Genomic DNA, 22,817 nt, shown 5'->3' with positions numbered 1-22,817 from the left:
CTGGAATTCCTTACCTCTCTCTATCCACTCTATACTTACCTTCACCTCCTTCCGCACCTCCCTTAAATCTCTCCTTCTCCATCCCCCGCCATGAAACCCTCCCAACTTCTTGCTCCCATCCTTCTTTTGTCTTTTCCCCATGATCATCTCCCTCCCCTCCCCCCAACCTCCCCATTCTCGCCCTTATACACACCTTCCGGTTTCCTCCTCCGTCACCTCCTCATCCCTCCCTCTTCCCTCTCAGTTCTACTGCACTACTCTCCCTCTTCCCTTTCAGTTTAATTGCTCTACTTACTGTTTTGTTGGTCTGATTCATAATTGGAAAATTGCTTCAACTGTTACAATGGTATATGTATCCAGTTGTCAAAATGTACAGCGTTTTGGAGTAAAGCGCTATATAAACATAATAAATACAATACAATACAATACAATGACCTCCCTCAGTACACGCCTAATTGTCTGAACTCTTGGGTTGCTTACTGAGACCTAGCCAGCCCTTCGAAGTCCTAATCATGGCCAAATACATATGCATCTTGAGCCTCCTCTTAGAACTTTACCTTACCTGGACTTGGGTTCCTGAGGGCATTCCTACCACAAAGTGCTTGGAGGCCATGCAAACGGGAAAAGGCACTATACAAATGACTACTACAATACAATAAAATTCTAATTATTAATAATTAAGCAGTATCGTTGGTGCCTTGCAGTGACGCTGGTGTGGCTTGACAGCCCAGTTGTGTGCCTTTGTTGGTTCCTTTCCTCTACAGCTCTTGGAGCGCAGAGCTTGGAACACGGAGCTTGGAGCCTGCTCGTTTGCTTGCGTGCTTGCGGCCAGGCAGTTGCCGGTCCTTTTTTTTATTTTTATCAAGTGGCTGTGGCTGGAAACCACGTGAGAGGAAAGGGTGTCCAGCTTCCCCTGTTTGTAGGGCTTCAGCGGCAGGACGGTGCTGGACGCTGGGCACTGGGCGGTGGACAGAGCCATCGAGAGTCATATCCTGCTTGAGCTGAGACGCGAGTAGCAAGTTGGCCTGGCTATCCAGGCTACCCACGCCACCTTGGCGAACTGCCAACTTCTGCTAACTTCTGTTTTGTTGGGGCCCTAGCCCCTGACCCCTAACCCCACCCAAGTCCTCAGTCCATCAGCCACATTCTCTGGCCGCGGGCTGTGGTGACTTCCAAATGACTCGTGGTCTTGGAAAAACTGGTGCCGTTGGCACCAGAGGAGTTACTGACCACCTGCCAGCCATGCACATTTTACGATTGGCCCCCGTGTGATGACTGAAGAATCTCTGTGTGCAAAATCACATCTCATGTATCTCCAGGTAATAGATATGGATGCGAACATGGGTTGGATGGTGCTCTCAAATACCTTAGTTCGTCTGTGAGAGCGGCACCTCCCTGGGGGTATGCCACCAATACTTACTCATGCCATGAGACTTCAGTAACTCTCATAACTCCCGCTGAGCGAATTTTATGCAATGGGGCACAACTCGGAACGCAATCGCAACCTTTTCCAGGAGCACTTGTGCCCTCTGCTGATGTGATTCAATCACCAACCCGATGGACGTGGCAACAAGAGGAGAAAGTAGGGGAAGATTCAGTGGCCAACCCTCCGCTTTCTCTAGGCCAAGCCCTTGGGTAGAGGTGTGCCTCTGTAACATTTTGCCCCCTGACTTAGAACACAGCTTCAGTGTGGAAGGAGGACAGGCAAGTACAATATTCCTCCGACCGGCTTCTGACGATCAGTTGCCTGTATCTATCTCGTCTTCCCATGTTGAGGTGACAAATAGGGAAGAAGAACCAGGGAACATATTAACACCAGCAACACCGGACAGAGAAAAAAGGGAAATGAAGGCCAGTACACCTAACCTTTGCTCCAACTAGTTGGCCTCCTCTGCCAAAATTACTCATTTGGTAAAGGTAGCGGTGGACCCTGTTCAAGATCAAAGATTGTGTCACCCAATGGAAGTGGCTTGGTTTTCATTAGATACTAGACTAATAAAATATCAACCGCTTCCCCTGGATGGTGGTTTAGTGCCCTTGGAATTGCCACAAATACCCTTATCACGCTTGAAATGGAAATGTCTGGTCTTATAAGGAAGGAAAAGTCCTTCCTCCATGGTCCAATAATCAATACATTGAATCTTATACCACCTACACAAGCTATTGATTCATCAAGGTCAACATTTACCAAAAGAAGATCTCAAACGATTTCTGTGCAACTTTCCTCTTAAAGTGCTATAACTGATCTGATGGACACGGAATGGCTTGAAGGCTCAGGCCTCACCAAAGCAGGTTTTCTATCTCAAGTGACTAATAGGGTTTGCCCTATTAGAGATTTGCCAAAAACTGTCTGTTCGAACACTAACAGACAAACGACATAAACGACCATGTTTGCTATCACACACTCTATAAATGCTGAGGTGGTCAGCTCCCATTTCGAATAAGGTCGAATCACAAATCCCATAATAATAATTGGCAAGATGAAAGGAAGAGCTTGACAGTGGAGCATGCCAATAATGCAGGGCATAGGAGCCGCCACGTCAGAGTCACAGATAAGCTAAGCATAGCCAAGCTTAAAGGTAAGCCTTCCTTCTTAAGGCAAGCGTGCTGTGACCAGCTACCATCTCTTTTGGCAGAACCACAAGAGGAAAGGAGGAATTTTATCCCTGATCAGCAGCTCCATAATCCAACGGAAAAGGAATAGCTCAGCATCTGGATCAGATTTAGTGAATAGGATCACTTCTTTCTCTCGAAATACCCATTCAGCTACAAACACAAGTAACAGTCTACTTAACAAAGACCCTGTTCATTCAAATTCAAGACACTAGGATATTAACTACTCCAGACCTTCTATTCATAATTTGTTGGCCCGAATGTCAATGATTACAATTGCATTGGCGCCTTTCATTAAACTTTATGAAAACATACATGAAACCCTGGCTAATCATACCACACTTCTGGCCATGCTTTACTCTAAAATGATCTTTGTAGAAGGATTTATTACGGCACGGATACAAAATGAGGGCGCTGAAAGCCCTATTTTAGAGATACCACAGAAACTGAAGAACAACTGTGATTGCAGGAAGATACCTCATCCTGAGATGGGAACCAAGGACGCTGATCCACCTAAAATCTCTTCAACATCAAGTGAAGATTCTATCCAACATGCTAATAGTGCTATCATGGCTGAAACTGGTTTTAAAGGCCAGGAGGCTACTGATGTCTTCTCCAAAAATACTAAAGCACCTGCGACTTCTATGGCCCTGATCCAACCAATGGACACTCCAGTTGTGAGAACGAGGAGCTCTAGCAATATGGAGCAAGATCTCCAAAACTCAACTGAAACAGTTCTCAATACTCGTTTTAATGGGCAATGACCCGCAAATTGCGCTTCTCCTGTAATTGATATGTATTGATAGTACTCAATTAAACAATTATATATAGGAAACGATCAAAAGTCCATATGTTGGTGATATTTATTATCACACTGTATCAGCCGACATGTGTTTCGATATAGGCGTTGTTTTCAAGGCTGACAATATCAAAACAAGAATTATTACAAACCAGAATAGTATGGTCAAGTTTCAGTAAAGTAAAAACTAAAAAATAAATGACCGATTTATAAAGAAAAGCAGCATAAATTATTGCAAATTGTAAATAATTATGCATAAAAGAAAAATGGGGTTGACATACCCAGTTTGTAGAAATCAATATGTTCGTTGCGGGGAAGAAACAAGAGAAGACAGAAGGACAATACGTTACTATGTTCAGTATTGATATTGGGTGAAAAGAGATTAAGGTTATGGATTAGCACATTAGTCATGCATTGTTCATGCGCAGACAGCACCTCAATGTGAGACCAATTTGTTCCGCCCTAATTTTATGTGCATTTTAGATGAATTTGTCGGCTTATTGTTTTAGTTGGTTAGGAGTGACTCATAAAGAAGTATGATACCTCAGTGCTCTAACAATATTGAAGGAAATGGATCTCACCTATCATCTTCTATATTATTATAAATAGGATCCAGACACATAGATCATTCAGGAGTAATTCCTAATATAGTTGTGTCCATAACAGATGTTAAACTCTGCAAATTGCCTGTAAATACAGGAATGGATGCAATGAAAAAATCAGTGTTAATGTGCGAGTGATTATGGCATTCTTAGTATAAGTTGCCCAAATGCGAGCATGCTCACCATCTGGAAAAAAATAATATTCTGGCTCTTGAATTACAAAATCACTCAGAGTCCATTGATTTGGTGTTCCCGTTGTGCTCAATCAGTTATGGGTTTCCTACCACATAAGTAAAAAACAACCAATTACTAAATACCTAATTCGTCGCTAATTCCTGAAATAATATTGCTCTAAAAAGTGCGCACTTACCATATATTAGGGTTAAATCCCTGTCTGCAAACTGGTAGAAGTGTCTAAGACGTGACCGCTGATCGTGGCGTCTTAAATACTGTGTCAAAAAAAGATCTGTGCTGATAGGGTATTACCGCGCATGAGTGTAGTTCTGTATGCTACTCTTGTGCGCCTTATCCGTGTATTAGGGTAGTGTTGTAGAGGCGCGCATGCGCCCGTTGTCATAAAACTAGTGTTTCGTATATGTGCAGTGCACATCTAATAATCATTATCGATGTTTTGACTATAGCTGGTATAATGTGCTCAGATGTGGATGATTTATTAGCAAGTGTGCATGCATATGAAACGAAAATCGTATACAGCTTTGAATGATGAACCACTGAGCACTAGCCTTTTGTGAGTTGCCATGTTGATCTATTGGTCAATATTAGACCAATATTTGCTCTTAGTTTGGGGTCGTTGAGTGTGCTGCCCGAACAGCACAATGCATGATATGTCTTTATTGGACTACAAATTAAAGCATTTGTTATTGATTTGCATTGATTTCACAATACTAGTTGAACCATCTATCTTCAATCACTGAGAAATATTTGACTCACTGGTTTTACCATTCTACAAGTAAATTATGAATTTACATGTATATACATACCAATATACCTGTTTGACTAAAGAATTGTGCATCTATTTTGCTCATCATCATACATGTATATCATAAGGTGACATTCAAATTATCAACCCTTAATAAGTAATGCACGCACTAATTTTGTCATTAGAAAATTAAAGCTTGACATGACATATGTGTGCACCAATTTGACTGTTTGACTAGGAAATTGAGCTGTACATTACATGAGAATCATAAAATAACATGTATCATATGGTCAGTGTTGAGACCTGTTAGTGTACAGCGATAAAGACATATACATTTGGCTTCCATTTGTCTGAGTTTGAGGGTGATATCTCCCCCTCTTTTGTCCAACTTTGCTTTCTTCATTCCAATAAAACAAATACCTTCCTTATTATCTGTTTGGTGTTCAGTTTGCCAGTGAATGGCAAGAGGCAGTCTTGGATACTGACTACCCAAACTGGTCAAATGCTCACGTATCCTGAATCGTAGTTGTCTGATAGTAGACCCAATATAGGTCTTGTCACAGACACATTTCAGTGCATATACTACATGTGTAGTTCTGCAATTAATAAAGTCTTTTATCTGTGTGGTGTGTCCATTAATTATGGTATATTGAGTGGCATTGGTATCTGCATATTTACACATTGAACCATGTTCTACTTACACTCGATGCGTCATTTGTGATCTGTAGAAACGATGGACTGGCTTTATCCCGAATTGTCACTGATCTGGTGAATATGAATCTTGGTTTGTCTCAGGGACGTCATTTCACCAAAATGCCAGGGGTAGCGGAAGTGACATCACACGACCCTTGAACCCTGATAACATCACAGGAAGCGATGTCATTTGACCCACCCCAAAGTGATATCACGGGAAGCGATGGAACACAACCTTTCACCCGTTAACAAAACAGGAAGTGGCATCACATAGCATTGTACACTACAAAAAATATGGTTACGATATCACTATAATGTGATGTACATTTCATACCTGAATGGATCACCATATGTATCGTTAAGATCAGTGTGTATAGGCCCATAATACCAAACTACTGTGATTGCAAGCAGACGTCCATGACCAAATGATAATGATGTGCTATTATATAGCACTTAAGCTTAAGCGCTTTACATAGAAGAAATATACACCCAATATCACCAAACCTGTGTTGGTACCCATTTATCGACCTCAGAAGGATGAAAGGCTGAGTTGAGGCGTTAGAACAGACTAAATCAGTGACTCACCCACTGAAGTGTGCCTGAAATAAACCTTTAATGAGTCTAGCAGTTATTGTATAGAATTCCAGAAGGACACATTTTTTGGCATTCCTATTCTTTCTTATTTTGGTTGAGTGCTGAAAGTGTTAGACTTGTGGCCCTCATGTTCTCATTTTTCTTCTTTTTTTAAGGGGCCTGAACAAGAAAAATAGCCACTCCAGAATTAAAGAGCCACACAGTGCTGGCCACAGCCCAGGAGCTTGCATTGCAAAAAAAAAATATATATATATATAGAGGTCGCAAGGGAGATCTCAGAGGTCGCACTTGCAACCTCTGGAGACCCCCAAATGACGTCCCTGGTTTGTCTGTCAAGTAAGGTCTTTTATCTTTATCAAGTTGTAGGATATTCCAATGTCTGAGCAGTAACTTGTATAGGCACTTTGAATCCCTTGAGTACTTAGTGATAACATCATCAGTTCGATGAGTATTAAGTTCTTGCTTATTGGACTGCAGTGTTGTAGATCTATCAATTGTATGATATCTGCTAAGACTCTTTTGATGTATTCCTTGGAATAACCTCTTTGGTAGAACCTGGTTGATAAGAGTTCACATTCCCATTTGAAGTCCTCATCTTTATTACAATTCCTACGGGCCCTGTAAAATTCACTGTTTGGAATATTCTGAATGGTCGATGACCGGTGGCAACTAGTTGAGTGAAGAGTAGAGTTGGCCTCGGAAGGTTTCCGAAAAGTCTTAGTGTTGATGACACCATCCTCTATGAATATTGTGAGATCAAGGAAGTCTATACTGCGACAACTATGCTGTGCTGTGAAATTGAGACCATATGTGTTATTATTAACATGTATAAGAAAGTGTGATAGTTCTTGAGTGGATCCTGACCAAATCATAAAGATATCATCCATGAATCTTCTCCAGAGTACAATTTGAGATTTATGCTGCATATTGTTTAGAATGTGATTTTCTTCCATCTGTGCCATGAATAATTTCTCCAGAGACGGGGCATACTTAGCCCCCATCGCTACATCTTTCACCTGAGCATAGTATTGTTCATTAAATAGAAATACATTGTTTCCAAGTGTAAATTTACAAAACATTTTGAGCATGGTTACGTGAGTTCTATATGAGGCTGATTCATTTTGATATGTACTGCTAAATTATGATCTATGCTCGTATATAAAGCAGAGACATCCAAAGTGACTAGCAAGTAGTGGGATTGCCATTCGGTTTGTTCAAGTATTTGTATCACGTGTGTCGTGTCCCTGATATATGAGGACATCCTTGTAACATAATGTTTAAGTGCATTGTCTAGGTATTTAGACAAACCTTCGGTAGCCCAACCAATCCCACTCATGATGGGCCTAACATCTGGTAAATGATCATAGGACTTATGTATTTTAGGCAAAAAATAAATGGTGGGCATGGTGGGCTCCGTGATGCTCAAAAACTTCTTTTCATCATCTGTTAAGTAGCCCAATGAATACCTTTCATTAATCATGGTCATTACGTTCTTAACTATTTCCTTTAGGATTCGCCCTTAAACGTTGATAACAGTTAGGAGTGTCTAAATGTTGGTAAGCCATCTGTAAATAGTCATTGATATTAAGTATCACTATGATGCCCCCTTTATCGGCTTCTTTTATGATTATTTATTGGTCCTTTGCTAGTTTGGTCAGAGATGCTCCTTCTCCTTGAGTTAGATTGGAAAATATTTTACAGGTCTGGAATTGTGGTCTATCCATGTGTCTATGTATATCTTTTGTTACAGCTTGATGAAAGGTTTCAATGACATTGTCAGTTGCTAGGTTAGGGGTAAATTTAGATTCAGGTTTGAGTTCATGGAGTTTCAACATTCTCATCAGCCCCTAAATCCATAGTGATGACTGAATGGTCAATTGGGGTTTCTGAACTAAGTGACAACAGTGTGTGTGTATCTTCAATATATTGCATGGTATACATGCTCAAAGGATTCTGAGGTGGTGTTGGTTTGTAGATTTGTACCTGTGTACAAAAATATTTCTTTAGTTTTAGCTTCTGTACAAACTTGAACAGATCTCTCTGAAATTGAACAAAATCTTTGCTCGAGATTGGTGCATAAGAAAGTCCCTTGTTAAGGACTGAAATCTCAGTGTGCGTGAGTATTCTGTTTGATAAATTCATGACTAGATTTGGGGCATTCATCTCCCTTGTTGTTTGCGTGCTACAGATTTGGTTAGTATTCCTCTTGGTCTTATTTCTTCTTCTGTATTGCCTTCCTCCCCTCCTGCTCCTAATGTGGAGTTGTTGTATTGTGTTATATTTGATAGTTCAAAAGGTAGTTAGCCATATTTGTTGTTAAAAAACATGTTGCAGACACACACTGTGGGCCCTAGAAATAACTTGACAAAAATAAGTAATACGTTACTATGTTCAGTATTGATATTGGGTGAAAAGAGATTAAGGTTATGGTTTAGCAATTCAAGAGCCAGAATATTATTTGTTACCAGATGGTGAGCATGCACGCATTTGGGTAACTTATACTAAGAATGCCATAATCAGTCGCACATTAATACTGATTTTTTCATTGCATCCATTCCTGTATTTAAAGGCAATTTACTGAGTTTAACATCTGTTATGGACACAACTATACTAGGAATTACTCCTGAATGATCTATGTGTTGGATCCTATTTCTAATAATATAGAAGATGATAGGTGAGATCCATTTCCTTCAATATTGTTAGAGCACTGAGGTATCATACTTCTTTATGAGTCACTCCTAACCAACTAAAACAATAAGCCGACAAATTCATCTAACATGCACATAAAATTAGGGCGGAACAAATTGGTGTCACATTGAGATGCTGTCTGCGTATGAACAATGCATGACTAATGTGCTAATCCATAACCTTAATCTCATCTCTTTTCACCCAATATCAATACTGAACATAGTAACGTATTGTCCTTCTGTCTTCTCTTGTTTCTTCCCCGCAACGAACATATTGATTTCTACAAACTGTGTATGTGAACCCCATTCTTCTTTTATGCATAATTATTTACAATTTGCAATCATTTATGCTGCTTTTCTTTATAAATCGGTCATTTATTTTTTATTTTTTACTTTACTGAAACTTGACTATACTATTCTGGTTTGTAATAATTCTTGTTTTGATATTATCAGCCTTGAGAACGACGCCTGTGTCGAAACATGTGTCGGCTGATACAGTGTGATAATAAATATCACCAACATATGGACTTTTGATCGTTTCCTATATATCATTGTTTAATTGAGTACTATCAATACATATCAATATCAGGAGAAGCGCGATTTGCGGGTCATTGCCATTAAACCGTTTAACTTTACTGTGCATGAGTAGGCATACACAGAATTTGACCACAGCAGCGCAACTCAAACTCCACAATTTCTAGTTTTGGGACGTGTAGAGCGCACACATCCGTCCTTTGTCTACTTACTTTTGTCGAGTTCTCAATACTCGTCAGATTAAGCATAGAGAAAGGAGAAGGAGTGAAAACCAATCCACTTTTTGGACATAAATGAAAAACTATACAACCTAGGACCGAGAAAAACTATTTACGGCCAAGAGGCAATGATGCACGCTCCTTCTTTAAAAAACGTTCACTACTGACAAAAACGAGTAAAACTGTGGGGAAAACCTGCAACAGAAATGTGAAGAAACTAACTTAAAAAATCCAATAGAAGCATTAGATGATGTACGGACGGATAATGCAACACATGAGGAACCGAACTCTCTTCTCAATCTATTAGTTTACATAATTGAACCAAATGAGAATGATATTCTGCCGCAATCGATCAATCATGAAGAGAAGGAGAAAGGGTGTGATATGGCTCCTATAGAGCTTCATCAAAATGAAGCAGAATATCAGATCCAGCCAAACCAATCGATTCACCGGGAAGAGGAGCCACTTCTTTTAACATTGGTGGAAAATAGAGAATGGCTGATTGAGCGTGTAAATGATCTAGCCATCCTAAATGACCTCCAAAGTCCTCCCCTTAAAGAAAAAAGATATATGATAATGTCCACGAGAAATTGGAGTGATTCGTCCCCGAGACCTGCAGAGGATACAGAACAAAAGTTCACCAATCTCCTCCCTTCAGGCTCCACTCTGAGAAGAGTACTGAGTAAATCAACTTGGCAATTAACAGAGCCACAAAGTGCAGCCAATTCTAGAGTCAAATCGCTACAAACATATTCAAAATCAGAAAGTTCAACCAGTGTCCCATATGCGACTAAAGACTACTCTCGTTCGGTGAGATTGGAAAGAGTGGTCAATAATCAATATCATCTTACCCTAAATAGACATAGTAAAATGATGTCACTATATTCCACAGTTGAGACAAATTGCCAGCAATGATTTCGCATTGGTGGAGTTCAGACAAGAGAAGAGGTTGGATTTGGTATATATACATTTCAACTCCCTTGTAGTAGAAGATCTTCTATTAACGGCTGTACCAAGTTTCCTAATGATGGGCTCTGACCTAACGGACCTCACAGAAAAGCCGGCAATCTATGACAAATCCAAAGAAGAAAGAATATCCAAGACAGTTTGCAATCTGGGAACTACTGGTAACAAGGAGTCAGTAAGATCACGACAGAATGAACAACAACCTAGATATCCATCCAGAAAAACTCACAGTGAAATGCCAAGGGAAGAGACTAAAATAAGACCATCAGAGCACAAATTATCTACTACCTTCGCCAATGATTTCGACCTATCACGGACAAACAGGTCTCTAGAACAAATTCACTCCTCAAAGAGACGCATGTATGAATTGTCCTGGGCTTGGCTGCCGGCCTTACTGACTCCAAATCAAAAACAATAACCACTATCAAGAGGAAGCTGCCCGACCTAGTTGGTAACCCTTCTATCATGGAATGCAAGGGGGTTCAGGCACCTTTTGGCGGAGGGAGAGGTTACTTGGGAAGGCTGTGACCTCATTTGTTTTCAAGAAACATGGCTACTGGTGAACCATCCGTGGACGGTTTCTCTGCACTCCTAAACCTGGCCATTCAAGGGCCGACAGAAAGATTCCGTGCCTGTCTGCTCATTTTGGTCAATAATAATTCAAACTATGAAATAATTAAACATGTGATGACTGGGCCTCTTCTTCAATATTTAGTTCTGAGAAGGATTAGTGCTACTTGTAAGTCGGTGAACATGATAGCTCATCTCATCCTATTTAATATTTATTGGAGTGTGAGAGATATTAGCCCAAAAGAAATTAGGGATCAGCTGGCAAAAGCCTTGGATGAAGCTTAAACTTGGACTAATGATACTATCATTCTCTGTGGAGACTTTAATGCCACCTACCCATCAATGAAACAACTGCAGGAAGTTGAGAATGAGGAGCCCAACCCTGACTATTCGGAAAAGATCCATTTATGACTAGTGCATATGCTAAGCTGTGATCTACATGTAACAAATAGATCTGAAGAGGCACCCTACATGGAAGCATGGGGCTACAAAGTCAACTATTGACTACATTTTCATATCACAAAATCTACTGATGAATGTTAAGTCCCTGGAAGTTCTAAATTCATCAAGAAGTGACCACAACTGGCTTAAATTATCATGGTATGATGAGTCTTAGAGATGTAAGCCAATAATACACTCCCAGGTTGAAGTGATTAATAACGGCCGTCGCTTGAAAATGAATGCTCAAGCAGTAACGCAAACCTTAAAGTCCCTATCAGATAAGATGATTGAGAGGACCATACTTGAAACACGGAGCCCAGTGGATTACACTTCTATTCTGCACACATACCGGGTAAAAAGTAAAGGGCAAGATAAAGAAAAAGTACATCTCCACTGTTATGATGCTGCATTGGTCAAGAAAAGAAAAGAGTTGAGAATCTGCCAAAAACATCTGATCACAAATCAAAAGGCGTAAATCTAACTATAAATCAGGTATATTAGTCATAGATGCACCTTGTACCAAAACAACACTGAACGTATGCTACATTCTCTGACTAACAAATCCTCGGCAGAAACATAGTCCCTCATAAGGGCATTGAATCAGACCCAAAAATCTATGCAGACAAACTTTGTATCTCAAGTGGTGTGGTCTTTATTTTGTGGGTCTCTATACGCATCTCTGGGCGCAAAACCCATGCAAATCGTTAAAACACCTTTTTCTTGGACCTTATCCTATGAACATGATGACCTAGTTACTCTAAGGTTTAAGTTCTTTTTGAGCACCAGGACCTGATGGTCTATCTAACATAATAGTACGTGAAAACCCTGATCAATGGGCTTCTATATTGAATTTGGTACTTAATAATGTTCCCCTGACCAAATCCATTTCATGATCATGAAAGATAGCGCACATCATTCCAATATTTAAAAATGGTAGTAATTCGGATTCATCCAACTATAGACCGATAGCGTTGTTAGACTTGCTGGGGAAATTATATGCAACCTTGCTCCTTAAAAGGCTATCCAGTTGGACACAGAAAAAAGGTCTGAATGATTGCATTCAGTCAGGCTTTGTTAAAGGCCTTGGTACAACGCCCCTTGTCTTCCTGATCAATCTACTGAACAGCAAATTCATTAAGAACAACACCAAACTTCATCTGGAATTTGTGGATTTTACCAAGGCCTTTGATAGCCTGAATAGGCAACTCCTTTGGGATAAATTGCCAAAGAAATTGTGCCCGCCTGACCGGCTGGAACAAATTTCAAGGTCTATATACAGACATGTCTATACAAATTCGCCTGTCTATGAAAGGCGACTTTGCTTAAGAAATCCCAACGTATAGAGGAGACAAGCAGGCATGTGCCTTGGCACCTGCCCTCTAAAATTTCTATATCGCTGATTTGGAGGAATTTATGAAAGCCTGCAGATGTTTCCCACCCAAGTTTGGAGAGATAAGAATAACCCATCTTTTATATGCTGATGATTTGCTACTGCTTGACCAGACTGCAGTAGGGCTCCAAAGACAATGAATATGCGGTGGCAAATAACCTGGCAAAAAATATCAGCAAAACTAAGCTGATCACGCTACAAAAGTCTGCATGACGAGGAAAAAATCGGCACAATGGTTCTTGAACCACCTACAAATATACCAGGGTAAGAGCTTTAAATATCTGGGGATATGGATTGCAAGAAGTCCAAAAGATTCCGATTCTTTTTTATACCACTGTCAGAAAGCTGAAATGCTTATTGTATATTGTATATTGTGGAAGAGGTACTACAAATTCACATTCAAGCCAATTGTAGACTTCTACATCGCAAAAGTTGTCCCAGTGCTAACCTATGGTGCTGAGGCTTTCGCTGATCTACCTGCTAATCTGTTGGTACATATGGAAGGTGCCTTCTGGAAGAAAGTGCATGGGTTTCCCCGATCAATCCCCATCCAGGTGGTGAGGAAAGAACTAGGATTGCGCTCTCTTAAATCATCAGCTGATTGGAAGCTTCTAAGCCTGTTCCATAAATGCAACTGTCCTAATCCACCATACATGATACATGGGGTCAATAAGGAGCTCTGGAATTATCCAAAAAAATATCTAAGTGCATGGGGGAGAAATTGCATCAACCTCCTGAAAGAAATAATCTGCACAACGGAAGCACTTCTAATCGACCTGGGAAAGATTGAAACAAACTATTTTGAATGTGATTGGATTCATACGATGGATGAAGTAAGAAAACTGAATTGACGTACACATCTGGGCACTGAAACAAGAAAACAAGGCGACATCCAATCGTACCTTCTAAAATGCCCAAACCCTAAATTATGATCAGCCTTCACGAAGATTTGATTTAATTTATGCAGAACTAATGAAATCATCGCAGTTCGATCCCAAGGAGATAAAAGTAGTTCCAGATGTAGGTTCTGTAAAAAAACAGAACTCAAGGAAACTCTTTGCCGTTTATTTATTGACTGTTTTTTTTTCACCTTGAGTACTTTGGCCGTTTTGTGGAGACGTTTAGAACTCCATTCGCAGAAGATTGGTGACTTTTAATAATAAGAGTAATCCAAATGCCTCTATTAATTGCGATGGTTCAAAACTATTGGAATGTACTGTAGCTAATATGTAAATAAATAAATACATTATTAGCAACTAAAAAAGACCCCTTCCCAACCCTATCACATTTGTGTGCATATTTAACCTTTCCTCTCCCCCTCTCCTAAACTAGGGTTACCATATACGCCACGCTAACGTAATTTCCAAAGCAAAACCCCAAATGTCTGCCTCTGTCCGACTCCCTTTATAGCCCTCTGCCCAGGGGTGGACTGGCCTACAGGGAACTCTGGAGATTTCCCGGTGGGTCTCTACACCCTGGGCCTCATTTGTGTGGTATTTCCAAATTTTCCCATAGGAAAAGCATTGTGCTTGCTGAAAAGGGGTCAAATGGGTCCACATTGAACATTATTTCCAGGGCCTCTTTTAGTCCCCAGTAATTATTTCCAGGGCCTCTTTTAGTTCCCAGTCCACCCCTGCCTCTGCCTATCCTTCCTCCCGCCCATCCACTAATCTGTCCGTCGATCTGCCTGGCCCCCCTAGCCAACTCGATCCACTGCCTGTTTCTAACATACCTTTGTCAAACCCTTTTCAGTGGATTTGTGCAAAATAAACAAAGAGTGACACATGAGTAAAGATTGTTTTTTACAAAGGTAACATAGCAGCATTCTATGTGCATAATACAGGGGCCTTCAACCTGTGGCTCGGCAAATATTTTGAACTTCAACTCTTAACAGCCTTAGCGAGTATAGTCATTGGTAATGCCTCATTGGTGTTGTAGACCAAAACATATTGAGAGCCAAAGTGTGCAAACCTCTGCATAGTACGTTGGCATTTTAGTGAGTGAAGCATAACATGTGCAAAATCAAGGTACCAATGTTTGCCATAAGCAGAGTTGCAAAAATGCACTGAATATTCTAATAACCACCAACATCTTATGTGCCCTCTCCCTGGTGTCCATATAGTGGAGAGCCTGGAGCTCTGACTACTACGACAGCCAGACCCTAGTTATACAGAATGCAGGGTACAATGATAATTAGCAATTGGCGAGGCCGCAAACGTGTGTGGGCAGGTAGTATTCCAGGTTATCTGAATCGTTGGCACAAACATGACTTAATGGCACAAAATATTTGTAAGCCAAACAAATGTCATGCTCTCTGGTCTACTGGACATGATAGGTCTGACAGGTCTCCTTAACTTGATAGTTTGGTCCCTTATGTTTTCCATCAGGATCTCCATTGCTAGGATGTGTCACGTTCTCACCACCAAAGATTCATGGTTTTAGGTGATAATGCTGGCATGTGAATGCCGCTGGTCAAAATGCTACCAAGACATTTCCTTTCAGTTTTGAAAATGTATGCAATGTGCACAGGGTTTTCTGATGCTTGTGAGGACCTGCTATACCTTTGACTTTTTGGGATCTTTGCAACTTTATCATGTGACAGTTATAGATGGACTGGAGTGAGTGAGTAAATCTGCCTGTTTTTTCAATTGTATTCTGTTGCATTATTTGTCTGTATTAATCCACAAACGTAACACCTGTTCTCATGCTGTAGTCACCTGTCCTGGTCTAGGGTTTCTGTCCTCCTGTAGTATGGCCAGCCGGAGTGATAATCCTGGCTGTGTTTTCAATCGTTTTCAGCTCTGTTTAGTGCGTACAAATACAAACTGGCTAAGCCTGAGCTGATGTTATTTGGGTCTAACTTGAGATTTGGGGGCCTGATCCATTTCATGACCCATTGGGGACTTTCAAGACTCCCTCATGCAAACAAACAAAGAAATTATCATCCAGTTAGACTTCAGTGGGACGAACAAGCAAAACTTTATTGCAAGCTTGCAAGTTTCGGGCAGCATCACATCTCACCCCGCTAACCAGGCCCACCCAACCCAATGCAACCCTCCAGCTCACATCACCTTTTAAACCCCTAAAGGCTATCCCTCTCGCCCCTTTTTGTAACTTTTTGTATTGTAACTTCTGCTTTGACTCTCCCCACCCCAGAATAAAAGACTCTTTGTTATAAATTGTAGTCCTTCATCAGTTCCTACTATCCTTTCCCTCATCATGTGCCTGTTTACTTCTAGTTCAACTCATCATGGCCGACAACATCCGGTCACATCCTCCTCAGGAGAGGGCCGTTGGTCTGCCACCTCATTGCGTACTGCTGCTGGTAGTCAATGCTTCATTGTTTATTCTTTTCACAACCGGTACAATCGAAAGATGGCAGCTGAGTGACTTTCACGCAGTGCACATAAACTCTTTTCATTCTGTCCCGTTCAATAGTGTCCCGGTTTTATAACACGGGCCACTCCCGCCAGGGACTCCTTCCCCTGGCAATGAATGTGGCACACACTAAAAACGCTTTTTATCTTTAATAAACTACAGGTTCTTTATTTGAGTAGGACCCCAACCCATCTCTCACCCACCTTTTACAAACATGCCGTGTCACAGTGGACTAGGAACCAGGCCAGTGTGTATCAATAAGATATTTATGAATTTATTATTTGATGGAAAAAGGAACATTTTCAAAATCAAATTTTACAGCAGCCACCAATGTGGTGGCAACACAAATGCAATGATGCCTACAGAACAATGGGTTCAAAATCCTAACACAGTTCACATGGATCTTTAATAACAGAGCAGGAAAAGCGGTTTAAAAGCAAATGATAGCACCAGGGTTAAGCAGTCCCCCTGCAACACTCACTCACCCCAAAACATCAGCTAACTTAATTCCCTTTGGAGGGAAGGCAGTCGCAAGGAGTAAGGATAAAGAGAGAAAAATCGGATTTGGAATACAGCCCACCAATGAAAACCTCTTTTTAGAGCAAAATCACAGAATTGGATTTAGATGATTACTCGCACAGCAGCTCATAACTACAGTGGGACAGCTAGAAGGGAAATTTGTGTTGTTACACTTGAGGAGATAGGGAAGCTTAGCGACTACTAATCAACACACCAGGGCAACGTGAAAACAAGGTAGGAAAAGCAATTTTGGGGAAGAAGCAAATGTAAAAGAAAAATACACACAGCAAAATGGAAATTCGTTTTACACAGGATTTGTAATGACAGTCAGCTAGGGAAAGGGATGAGCTGTCAAAATCGGAAGGGGTCTCGTCTCTGCACTCTCCTGGATAAGATTCTGGACAGCCAGCTGGATCTCAGGACCCTCCGGAGAGCTAGGCAAGGGTCTGGTCACTGTACTCTCTTGGATGGAACCAGCTAGGCAACGGTCTGGTCTTTGCACTCTCTTGGATGGGATCAGCTGCCTCCTCTCCGTCCTCTTTCTCCTGTCTACTCGTATTCTTGTCTGTCTCTTGTACAGCCCCCACTTTTATAGCCCAAATGACATCATTTATTTTACAATCTGGGGGAAGTACCCAAGAATTACTCCTACCCTAGGATAGGACAGCGACCATTCTTCCCTCCCCCCCTGCCATCATTGGTTCAAGGGGAGAGAGCATCATCGTTCTGTTTGGCATCATAACTTCCAACTTATACTAGACACGCCATAAAAAATAGATAGGTGGTTTCAGGGGGTCATGGGGAATTAGATAAGCTGGTCGCCGACTCTGTGTGAGGTAGCATGGCCACTTGGCACCTTTTGGTCATTTTCATAGAATGTATAATAGTTATCACTCTGCAAATGATTAAGCATGTTCACAATGTACGTTTCCATCTTTCCACCAACTATCATATTTGTCCCATTTGAAAATCAGCCCGAAACGAGTCTTGACTGGCCATTTCAGTTCACAAAGTCCTAGTCTCAAAAAAATCCACCTGGAAAACACATGGGAAAATATCATAAAACTAAATTATTTCTTACTGTGAGTGCTGGGGAAAAATCCCTGTAATGCATAAATCCTTTAATGTCAATTTGGAGGATCTGTCACATATGGGAGGGCAGTGCTTCATTCCCCTCAGCCAAATGTCTCCCCTGGCTCAGCTTAGAACAAAGGACTTTTATTGTACTCTTTGAAGTTTGTCAGTTTGTCCTTGGGAGTGGGTACAAAAAGGAACTCACACTTCTTGGTCAACCACTGGCCACACTTGCTTTCTTTGTCTTTCCTGCCAGTACTGCTTTCTAGTCTGGCAGAGCAGAGGTTCATCGCGCCCTCTGCCACATCACATGTCATTGCGAAATGGTTCACTTAATGATGCAACCTTCAGTGAGAGGCCAGAGGCCAGGCTTTCAATTGAGCCCAAAACTGGTTTTACTGGTATTCTTGTTCTCAAGGTGATTAAAGTCTTGTGGGGGAGAATATACAGTACATGTGTAGTCAACTCGCCACTCACACTGACATTTCTGTGCAAGCAAAAGCCACCGTCTCACAATGGCTTTCAAATGTCATTTTTCCTTATGTTCTTTCACACGTGTGCGAGCCGTATTTCATTTAATGTTTGAAATGTGGTTCTGTAGGTCATGGGATTTTCTTTTAGTTTGACCTTTTGAATGGGTTTGCAATTACTGTTGTTCATGGACACGAATGGGTACGGCACAAGGTTCTTTGATTTCACATGAAATGAAAAGCAAAAACCAAGCCGTTTTTTTTCCATTTGCAGTGTTTTAAGCGCTGTGGTTTACATGAAAGGGAAAGCAAAAGCTATATCAGGTTGCATTTTGATGAAAACCTTGCCCCTCATGTGAAATAATAGTTGGACATGGCCATTTTCTTGATGAAGTGCATACCTTTTGACATTCAGATGGAATACAGCAGACGCAGGGCCATTCTTCAGTGCAGTGCATACTTCTTGTTATGCAGATGAAAGATAAGCAAAGGCTCAGATGAAATACAGCAAACGCAGGGTCATTTTTCAATGCATGGTTCAAATGCTTGCCACACATGTGGCAGGGAACAAAGCACATCCGTTTTTGGTGGCAATATTTAATGAAGTTTTTCAGGTGATGGGGACTTCTGTTAGGGCTTGTAAATGCACCCCACAATACTGCGCATGTCCTCCCACCAACTCTCCCTAAACCAGCAGTGTCACTAGTAAGTATGATTCGAGGAATGCCCTGAATTTGGTATTTGCTGCATTTTAAAGAAAAATAATAACTTTGGGGCTCAACATGTGATCAAACATGCTACTAGTATCATGAAACAGCAATACACACTTTCCCTATTTTGTTCATTCTTCATATTCCTGTGCTTATGTAGACACAAGGCAATAACGTCATATTCATCAGTTATGATGACCCTGTGCCGCCATACATTTACATACTTGCGTTATGCACTTCCTACTTCTCTTGAACTAGCACTTCCTCGTAATTCACATATTTTCCGTTTGCACAGGGAATTCTAATACTTTCCTTCATCTATTGATTGTTCTACTTTACCAGCTAACTCTAAGTATTGCATGAGTGTGGACAATTGTTTTTAGAATTGCAATAACAAAAGCCACCATGGTCAGCTCCCCTAGAAACAGACTATGATGAATTGATGAGGAGGAGTAGAGGCTAAAGCTCCCACTCAGCCTTCACACTTCTACAAACCAAGAGCCAACACAATACTAAAGATAAAACAGGCACAGTTAAGAGATATACCTTGTTTGCCTTTTGGGGTAACATGGACCCACCAAAGCCTATGCTTTCAAGAGGGATGTGAATGTGGTTCAGTATCATCCGAAACAGCAAAGTATAACAGTGCAAAATAAAGGAATGTCCATTCAAGATTCTATAAAAATAAATATAATGTAATCAAACACACCATATGTAATAATAACTAAATAGAGCACACTCCACAAAACCCATCCCTGAGGAAAGAACACAGAATCAGCAAAGATAGAAGGATTCAGCACTCTGGGTAATGAATCAGGGGTGAAAGTCAGGTAAAAGCAACATGGTTCTGTAAAATGGTATCTTCTTGGGTGCCATACTCTAGGGTCCATAAATAGACTAAGGGGGAGGTTGGCAGTACCTTTTTGTTGTCCTTGGTGGTTTGATATGATATGATATGATATGATATGATCGTTTATTTATATAGCGCATATACACAATGTGTTTCAAAGCGCTTCAAGGCAAGGGAGGGAACAAGGGAAAATACAATGACATTCTTACAGGCCATGAGCAGTAAGGATGTGAAATTAACTACCATACGCGGGACATTTCAGTGCAAGAGCTAAGACATAGATAAGGAAGAGAGGGGGAGAGTGGGAAGGAAATGGAAACAGACAGGCGACTACCATACCAGGTCTGACGACATTTCTGGTAGAGCCGGTGAAAGACAAAAGGTGAGGGAGAGGGGGGCAGAAAGCGAGGGGAGGAACAAAACAAGCGACTATCATACTAGGCCTGACGACATTTTAGATAGTGTTGGAGGGGGTGGTGAAAAAAACAGTGATGGGAGGGTGGAGGAAACAGGCGAGGTTGCAATCATATTAGGTCCAGGGACAATTCTGATAGAGTAAGTACATAGAAGAAAGTAAGGGGAGGAGATAGGAAAAGGGAGAAGGAAAAGGAGGAGAGAACAGAGAGTAAGCAGTCAAAAAGAGTGGAGAAGCACGAGTGGAGAGCGAATACAATTGCAGAAGTCAGTAGTAACACATAATGTTGCAAGCCAGGATAAAAGATGAAGATGGGAACAGCATGATTCAGGGCCACCATGAGTACGAGATGCAAACGAAGTCCAGCATGAGAGTTGAGAAAGAGTGGCACACCATGAATGAATGAAGTCCATAAAAGTCAAATCCAGCATTGGCCACAAGACGGTGATGGGGAACCCAGAATGTATCAGGACAGACTCCTGCAGAAGTAGGCTTGAGGAGTTTGAGGGGGAGCAGGGTAGAATAATCAAGCAAAACAGGCAACACCTGTGTGCGAGAAGGGGGGCAAAAGGGAACATCACAGGGGGACCAGAGGGGGTGGGGATGGCCTCTGGGGACACAGGGGGTAACACATGTTGGTGCATGCTTACCTGCTGTCTGAGCAGGGGGTCTGGCCCTGGGTCCTCCTGTTCCAAACAGGTCCAAACAGGAATTGCCCTTTTCTTCATCTGCCCTTCACTGCAGACGCCCGGGCGAGAGACACCCATGATCTAATAATTAAGAGCAGGAAGGAAGAGGCAGGGCTAAGAAGGTGGGTGGTGCTTAGACCAGGTGACCTAGATCCACTTGCACCTGCTCCCCATCTGCAAAGGAAAAGAGGCTGGAGGGCTCCTTAAGTAGGGAAACAGAGCGGCAAGCAGGAAGGCACCAGGTGGACGGGGCTTGCTAAGTGGTGAGAAAGAGCGGCAAGCAGGAAGGCACCAGGTGGGCGGGGCTTGCTAAGAGGTGAAAAAGAGCAGCAAACAGAAAGGCACCAGGTGGGCGGGGCTTGCTAAGTGGTGAAAAAGAGTGGCAGGCAGGAAGGCACAAGGTGGGTGGGGCTTGTTAAGTGGTGAAAAAGAGCGGCAGGCAGGAAGGCACCAGGTGGGCGGGGCTTGCTAAGTGGTGAAAGAGAGCGGCAGGCAGGAAGGCACCAGGTGGGCAGGGCTTAGGCCAGGTGACCTAGATCCACTTGCAAACTGCTCCCCATCTGCAAAGAAAAAGAGGCTGGAGGGCTCCATAAGTAGGGAAACAGAGAGGCAAGCAGGAAGGCACAAGGTGGGCGGGGCTTGCTAAGTGGTGAAAAAGAGCAGCAAGCGGGAAGGCACCAGGTGGGCGGGGCTTGCTAAGTGGTGAAAAAGAGCAGCAGGCAGGAATGCACCAGGTGGGCGGGGCTTAGGCCAGATGACCTAGATCCACTTGCATCAGCTCCCCATCTGCCTGAAAGGATCAAACAGGGCTCTGGACTGTTGTGTAAGAGGTTCCAGACAAGCGTGGATGCAGCGAGTCACTTTGATCCCAGTGGCGAGCTGGCATCAAGCTGGGGCAAATATGGTTCTCAGAGCAGTTTAAAGGTGGCATTTGAGCGATGCAGGTTGGAGCACTCACCAGGATCAGTTCGTGTCGAGCCTGTTTGAGTCAGGGTTATGACCTCTGGGTGGCGAGTGACACTCCTGGGGTTCGAGTCGAGGATTGGCGACTGTTCAAAGCAGTGATCCTGATGCTCCTGTGTATGGTTCGATGAAGCAGCAGTTCGAGGTTGAGCTGGGTTGAGTCATTCAAACTGTTGGTTTGAGGCAGTGAGCGACACTACAGCTATTCGAGTTGGGGCCTGGTGTTAAGCAGTTAATTTGAGCTGAGAAGGTGACAGGCTCTACAAGGCATGGCTCTGTATTGAGCTGGTTTGCGATGGAAGTACATTGGTTCAAAGAGTTTGGTTGACTGCCAAGTGGCACATCCTGTGATTCGAGATGTGGCGAACCTTGTTGAAAACCAGTCTGACTAATTCAATGTAATGAAAACAGAGGTTCTGGCTGTCTTGGCTCTCAGGATGCTGCGAGTCCCACTACAGGGGGTCATGGGCATGGTTAGTCCTTGCTCTCTGGCTCCCAAACACGGGAGAGATTGGCACACAACTGCAGGGGTCCTTCAATACTGTGATGTCCTGGGTACCCATTTTAGCTGTCAGAAAGGCAGGTCTTGTCCCAACAGCTAGGGGACAGAACTCTGCTCTGCCTCAGACACTCTGTCTTCATCTCACTGATGGAGAACGATCCCAACAGACCTCCAAAGAATTCTTTCTTAAGTGTTTGTCC

The sequence above is a fragment of the Ambystoma mexicanum genome, chromosome 3p (assembly GCF_040938575.1).
Source record: "Ambystoma mexicanum isolate Mex_15411 chromosome 3p, UKY_AmexF1_1, whole genome shotgun sequence".
NCBI lineage: Eukaryota > Metazoa > Chordata > Amphibia > Caudata > Ambystomatidae > Ambystoma > Ambystoma mexicanum.
This window is presented reverse-complemented; position numbering follows the sequence as displayed.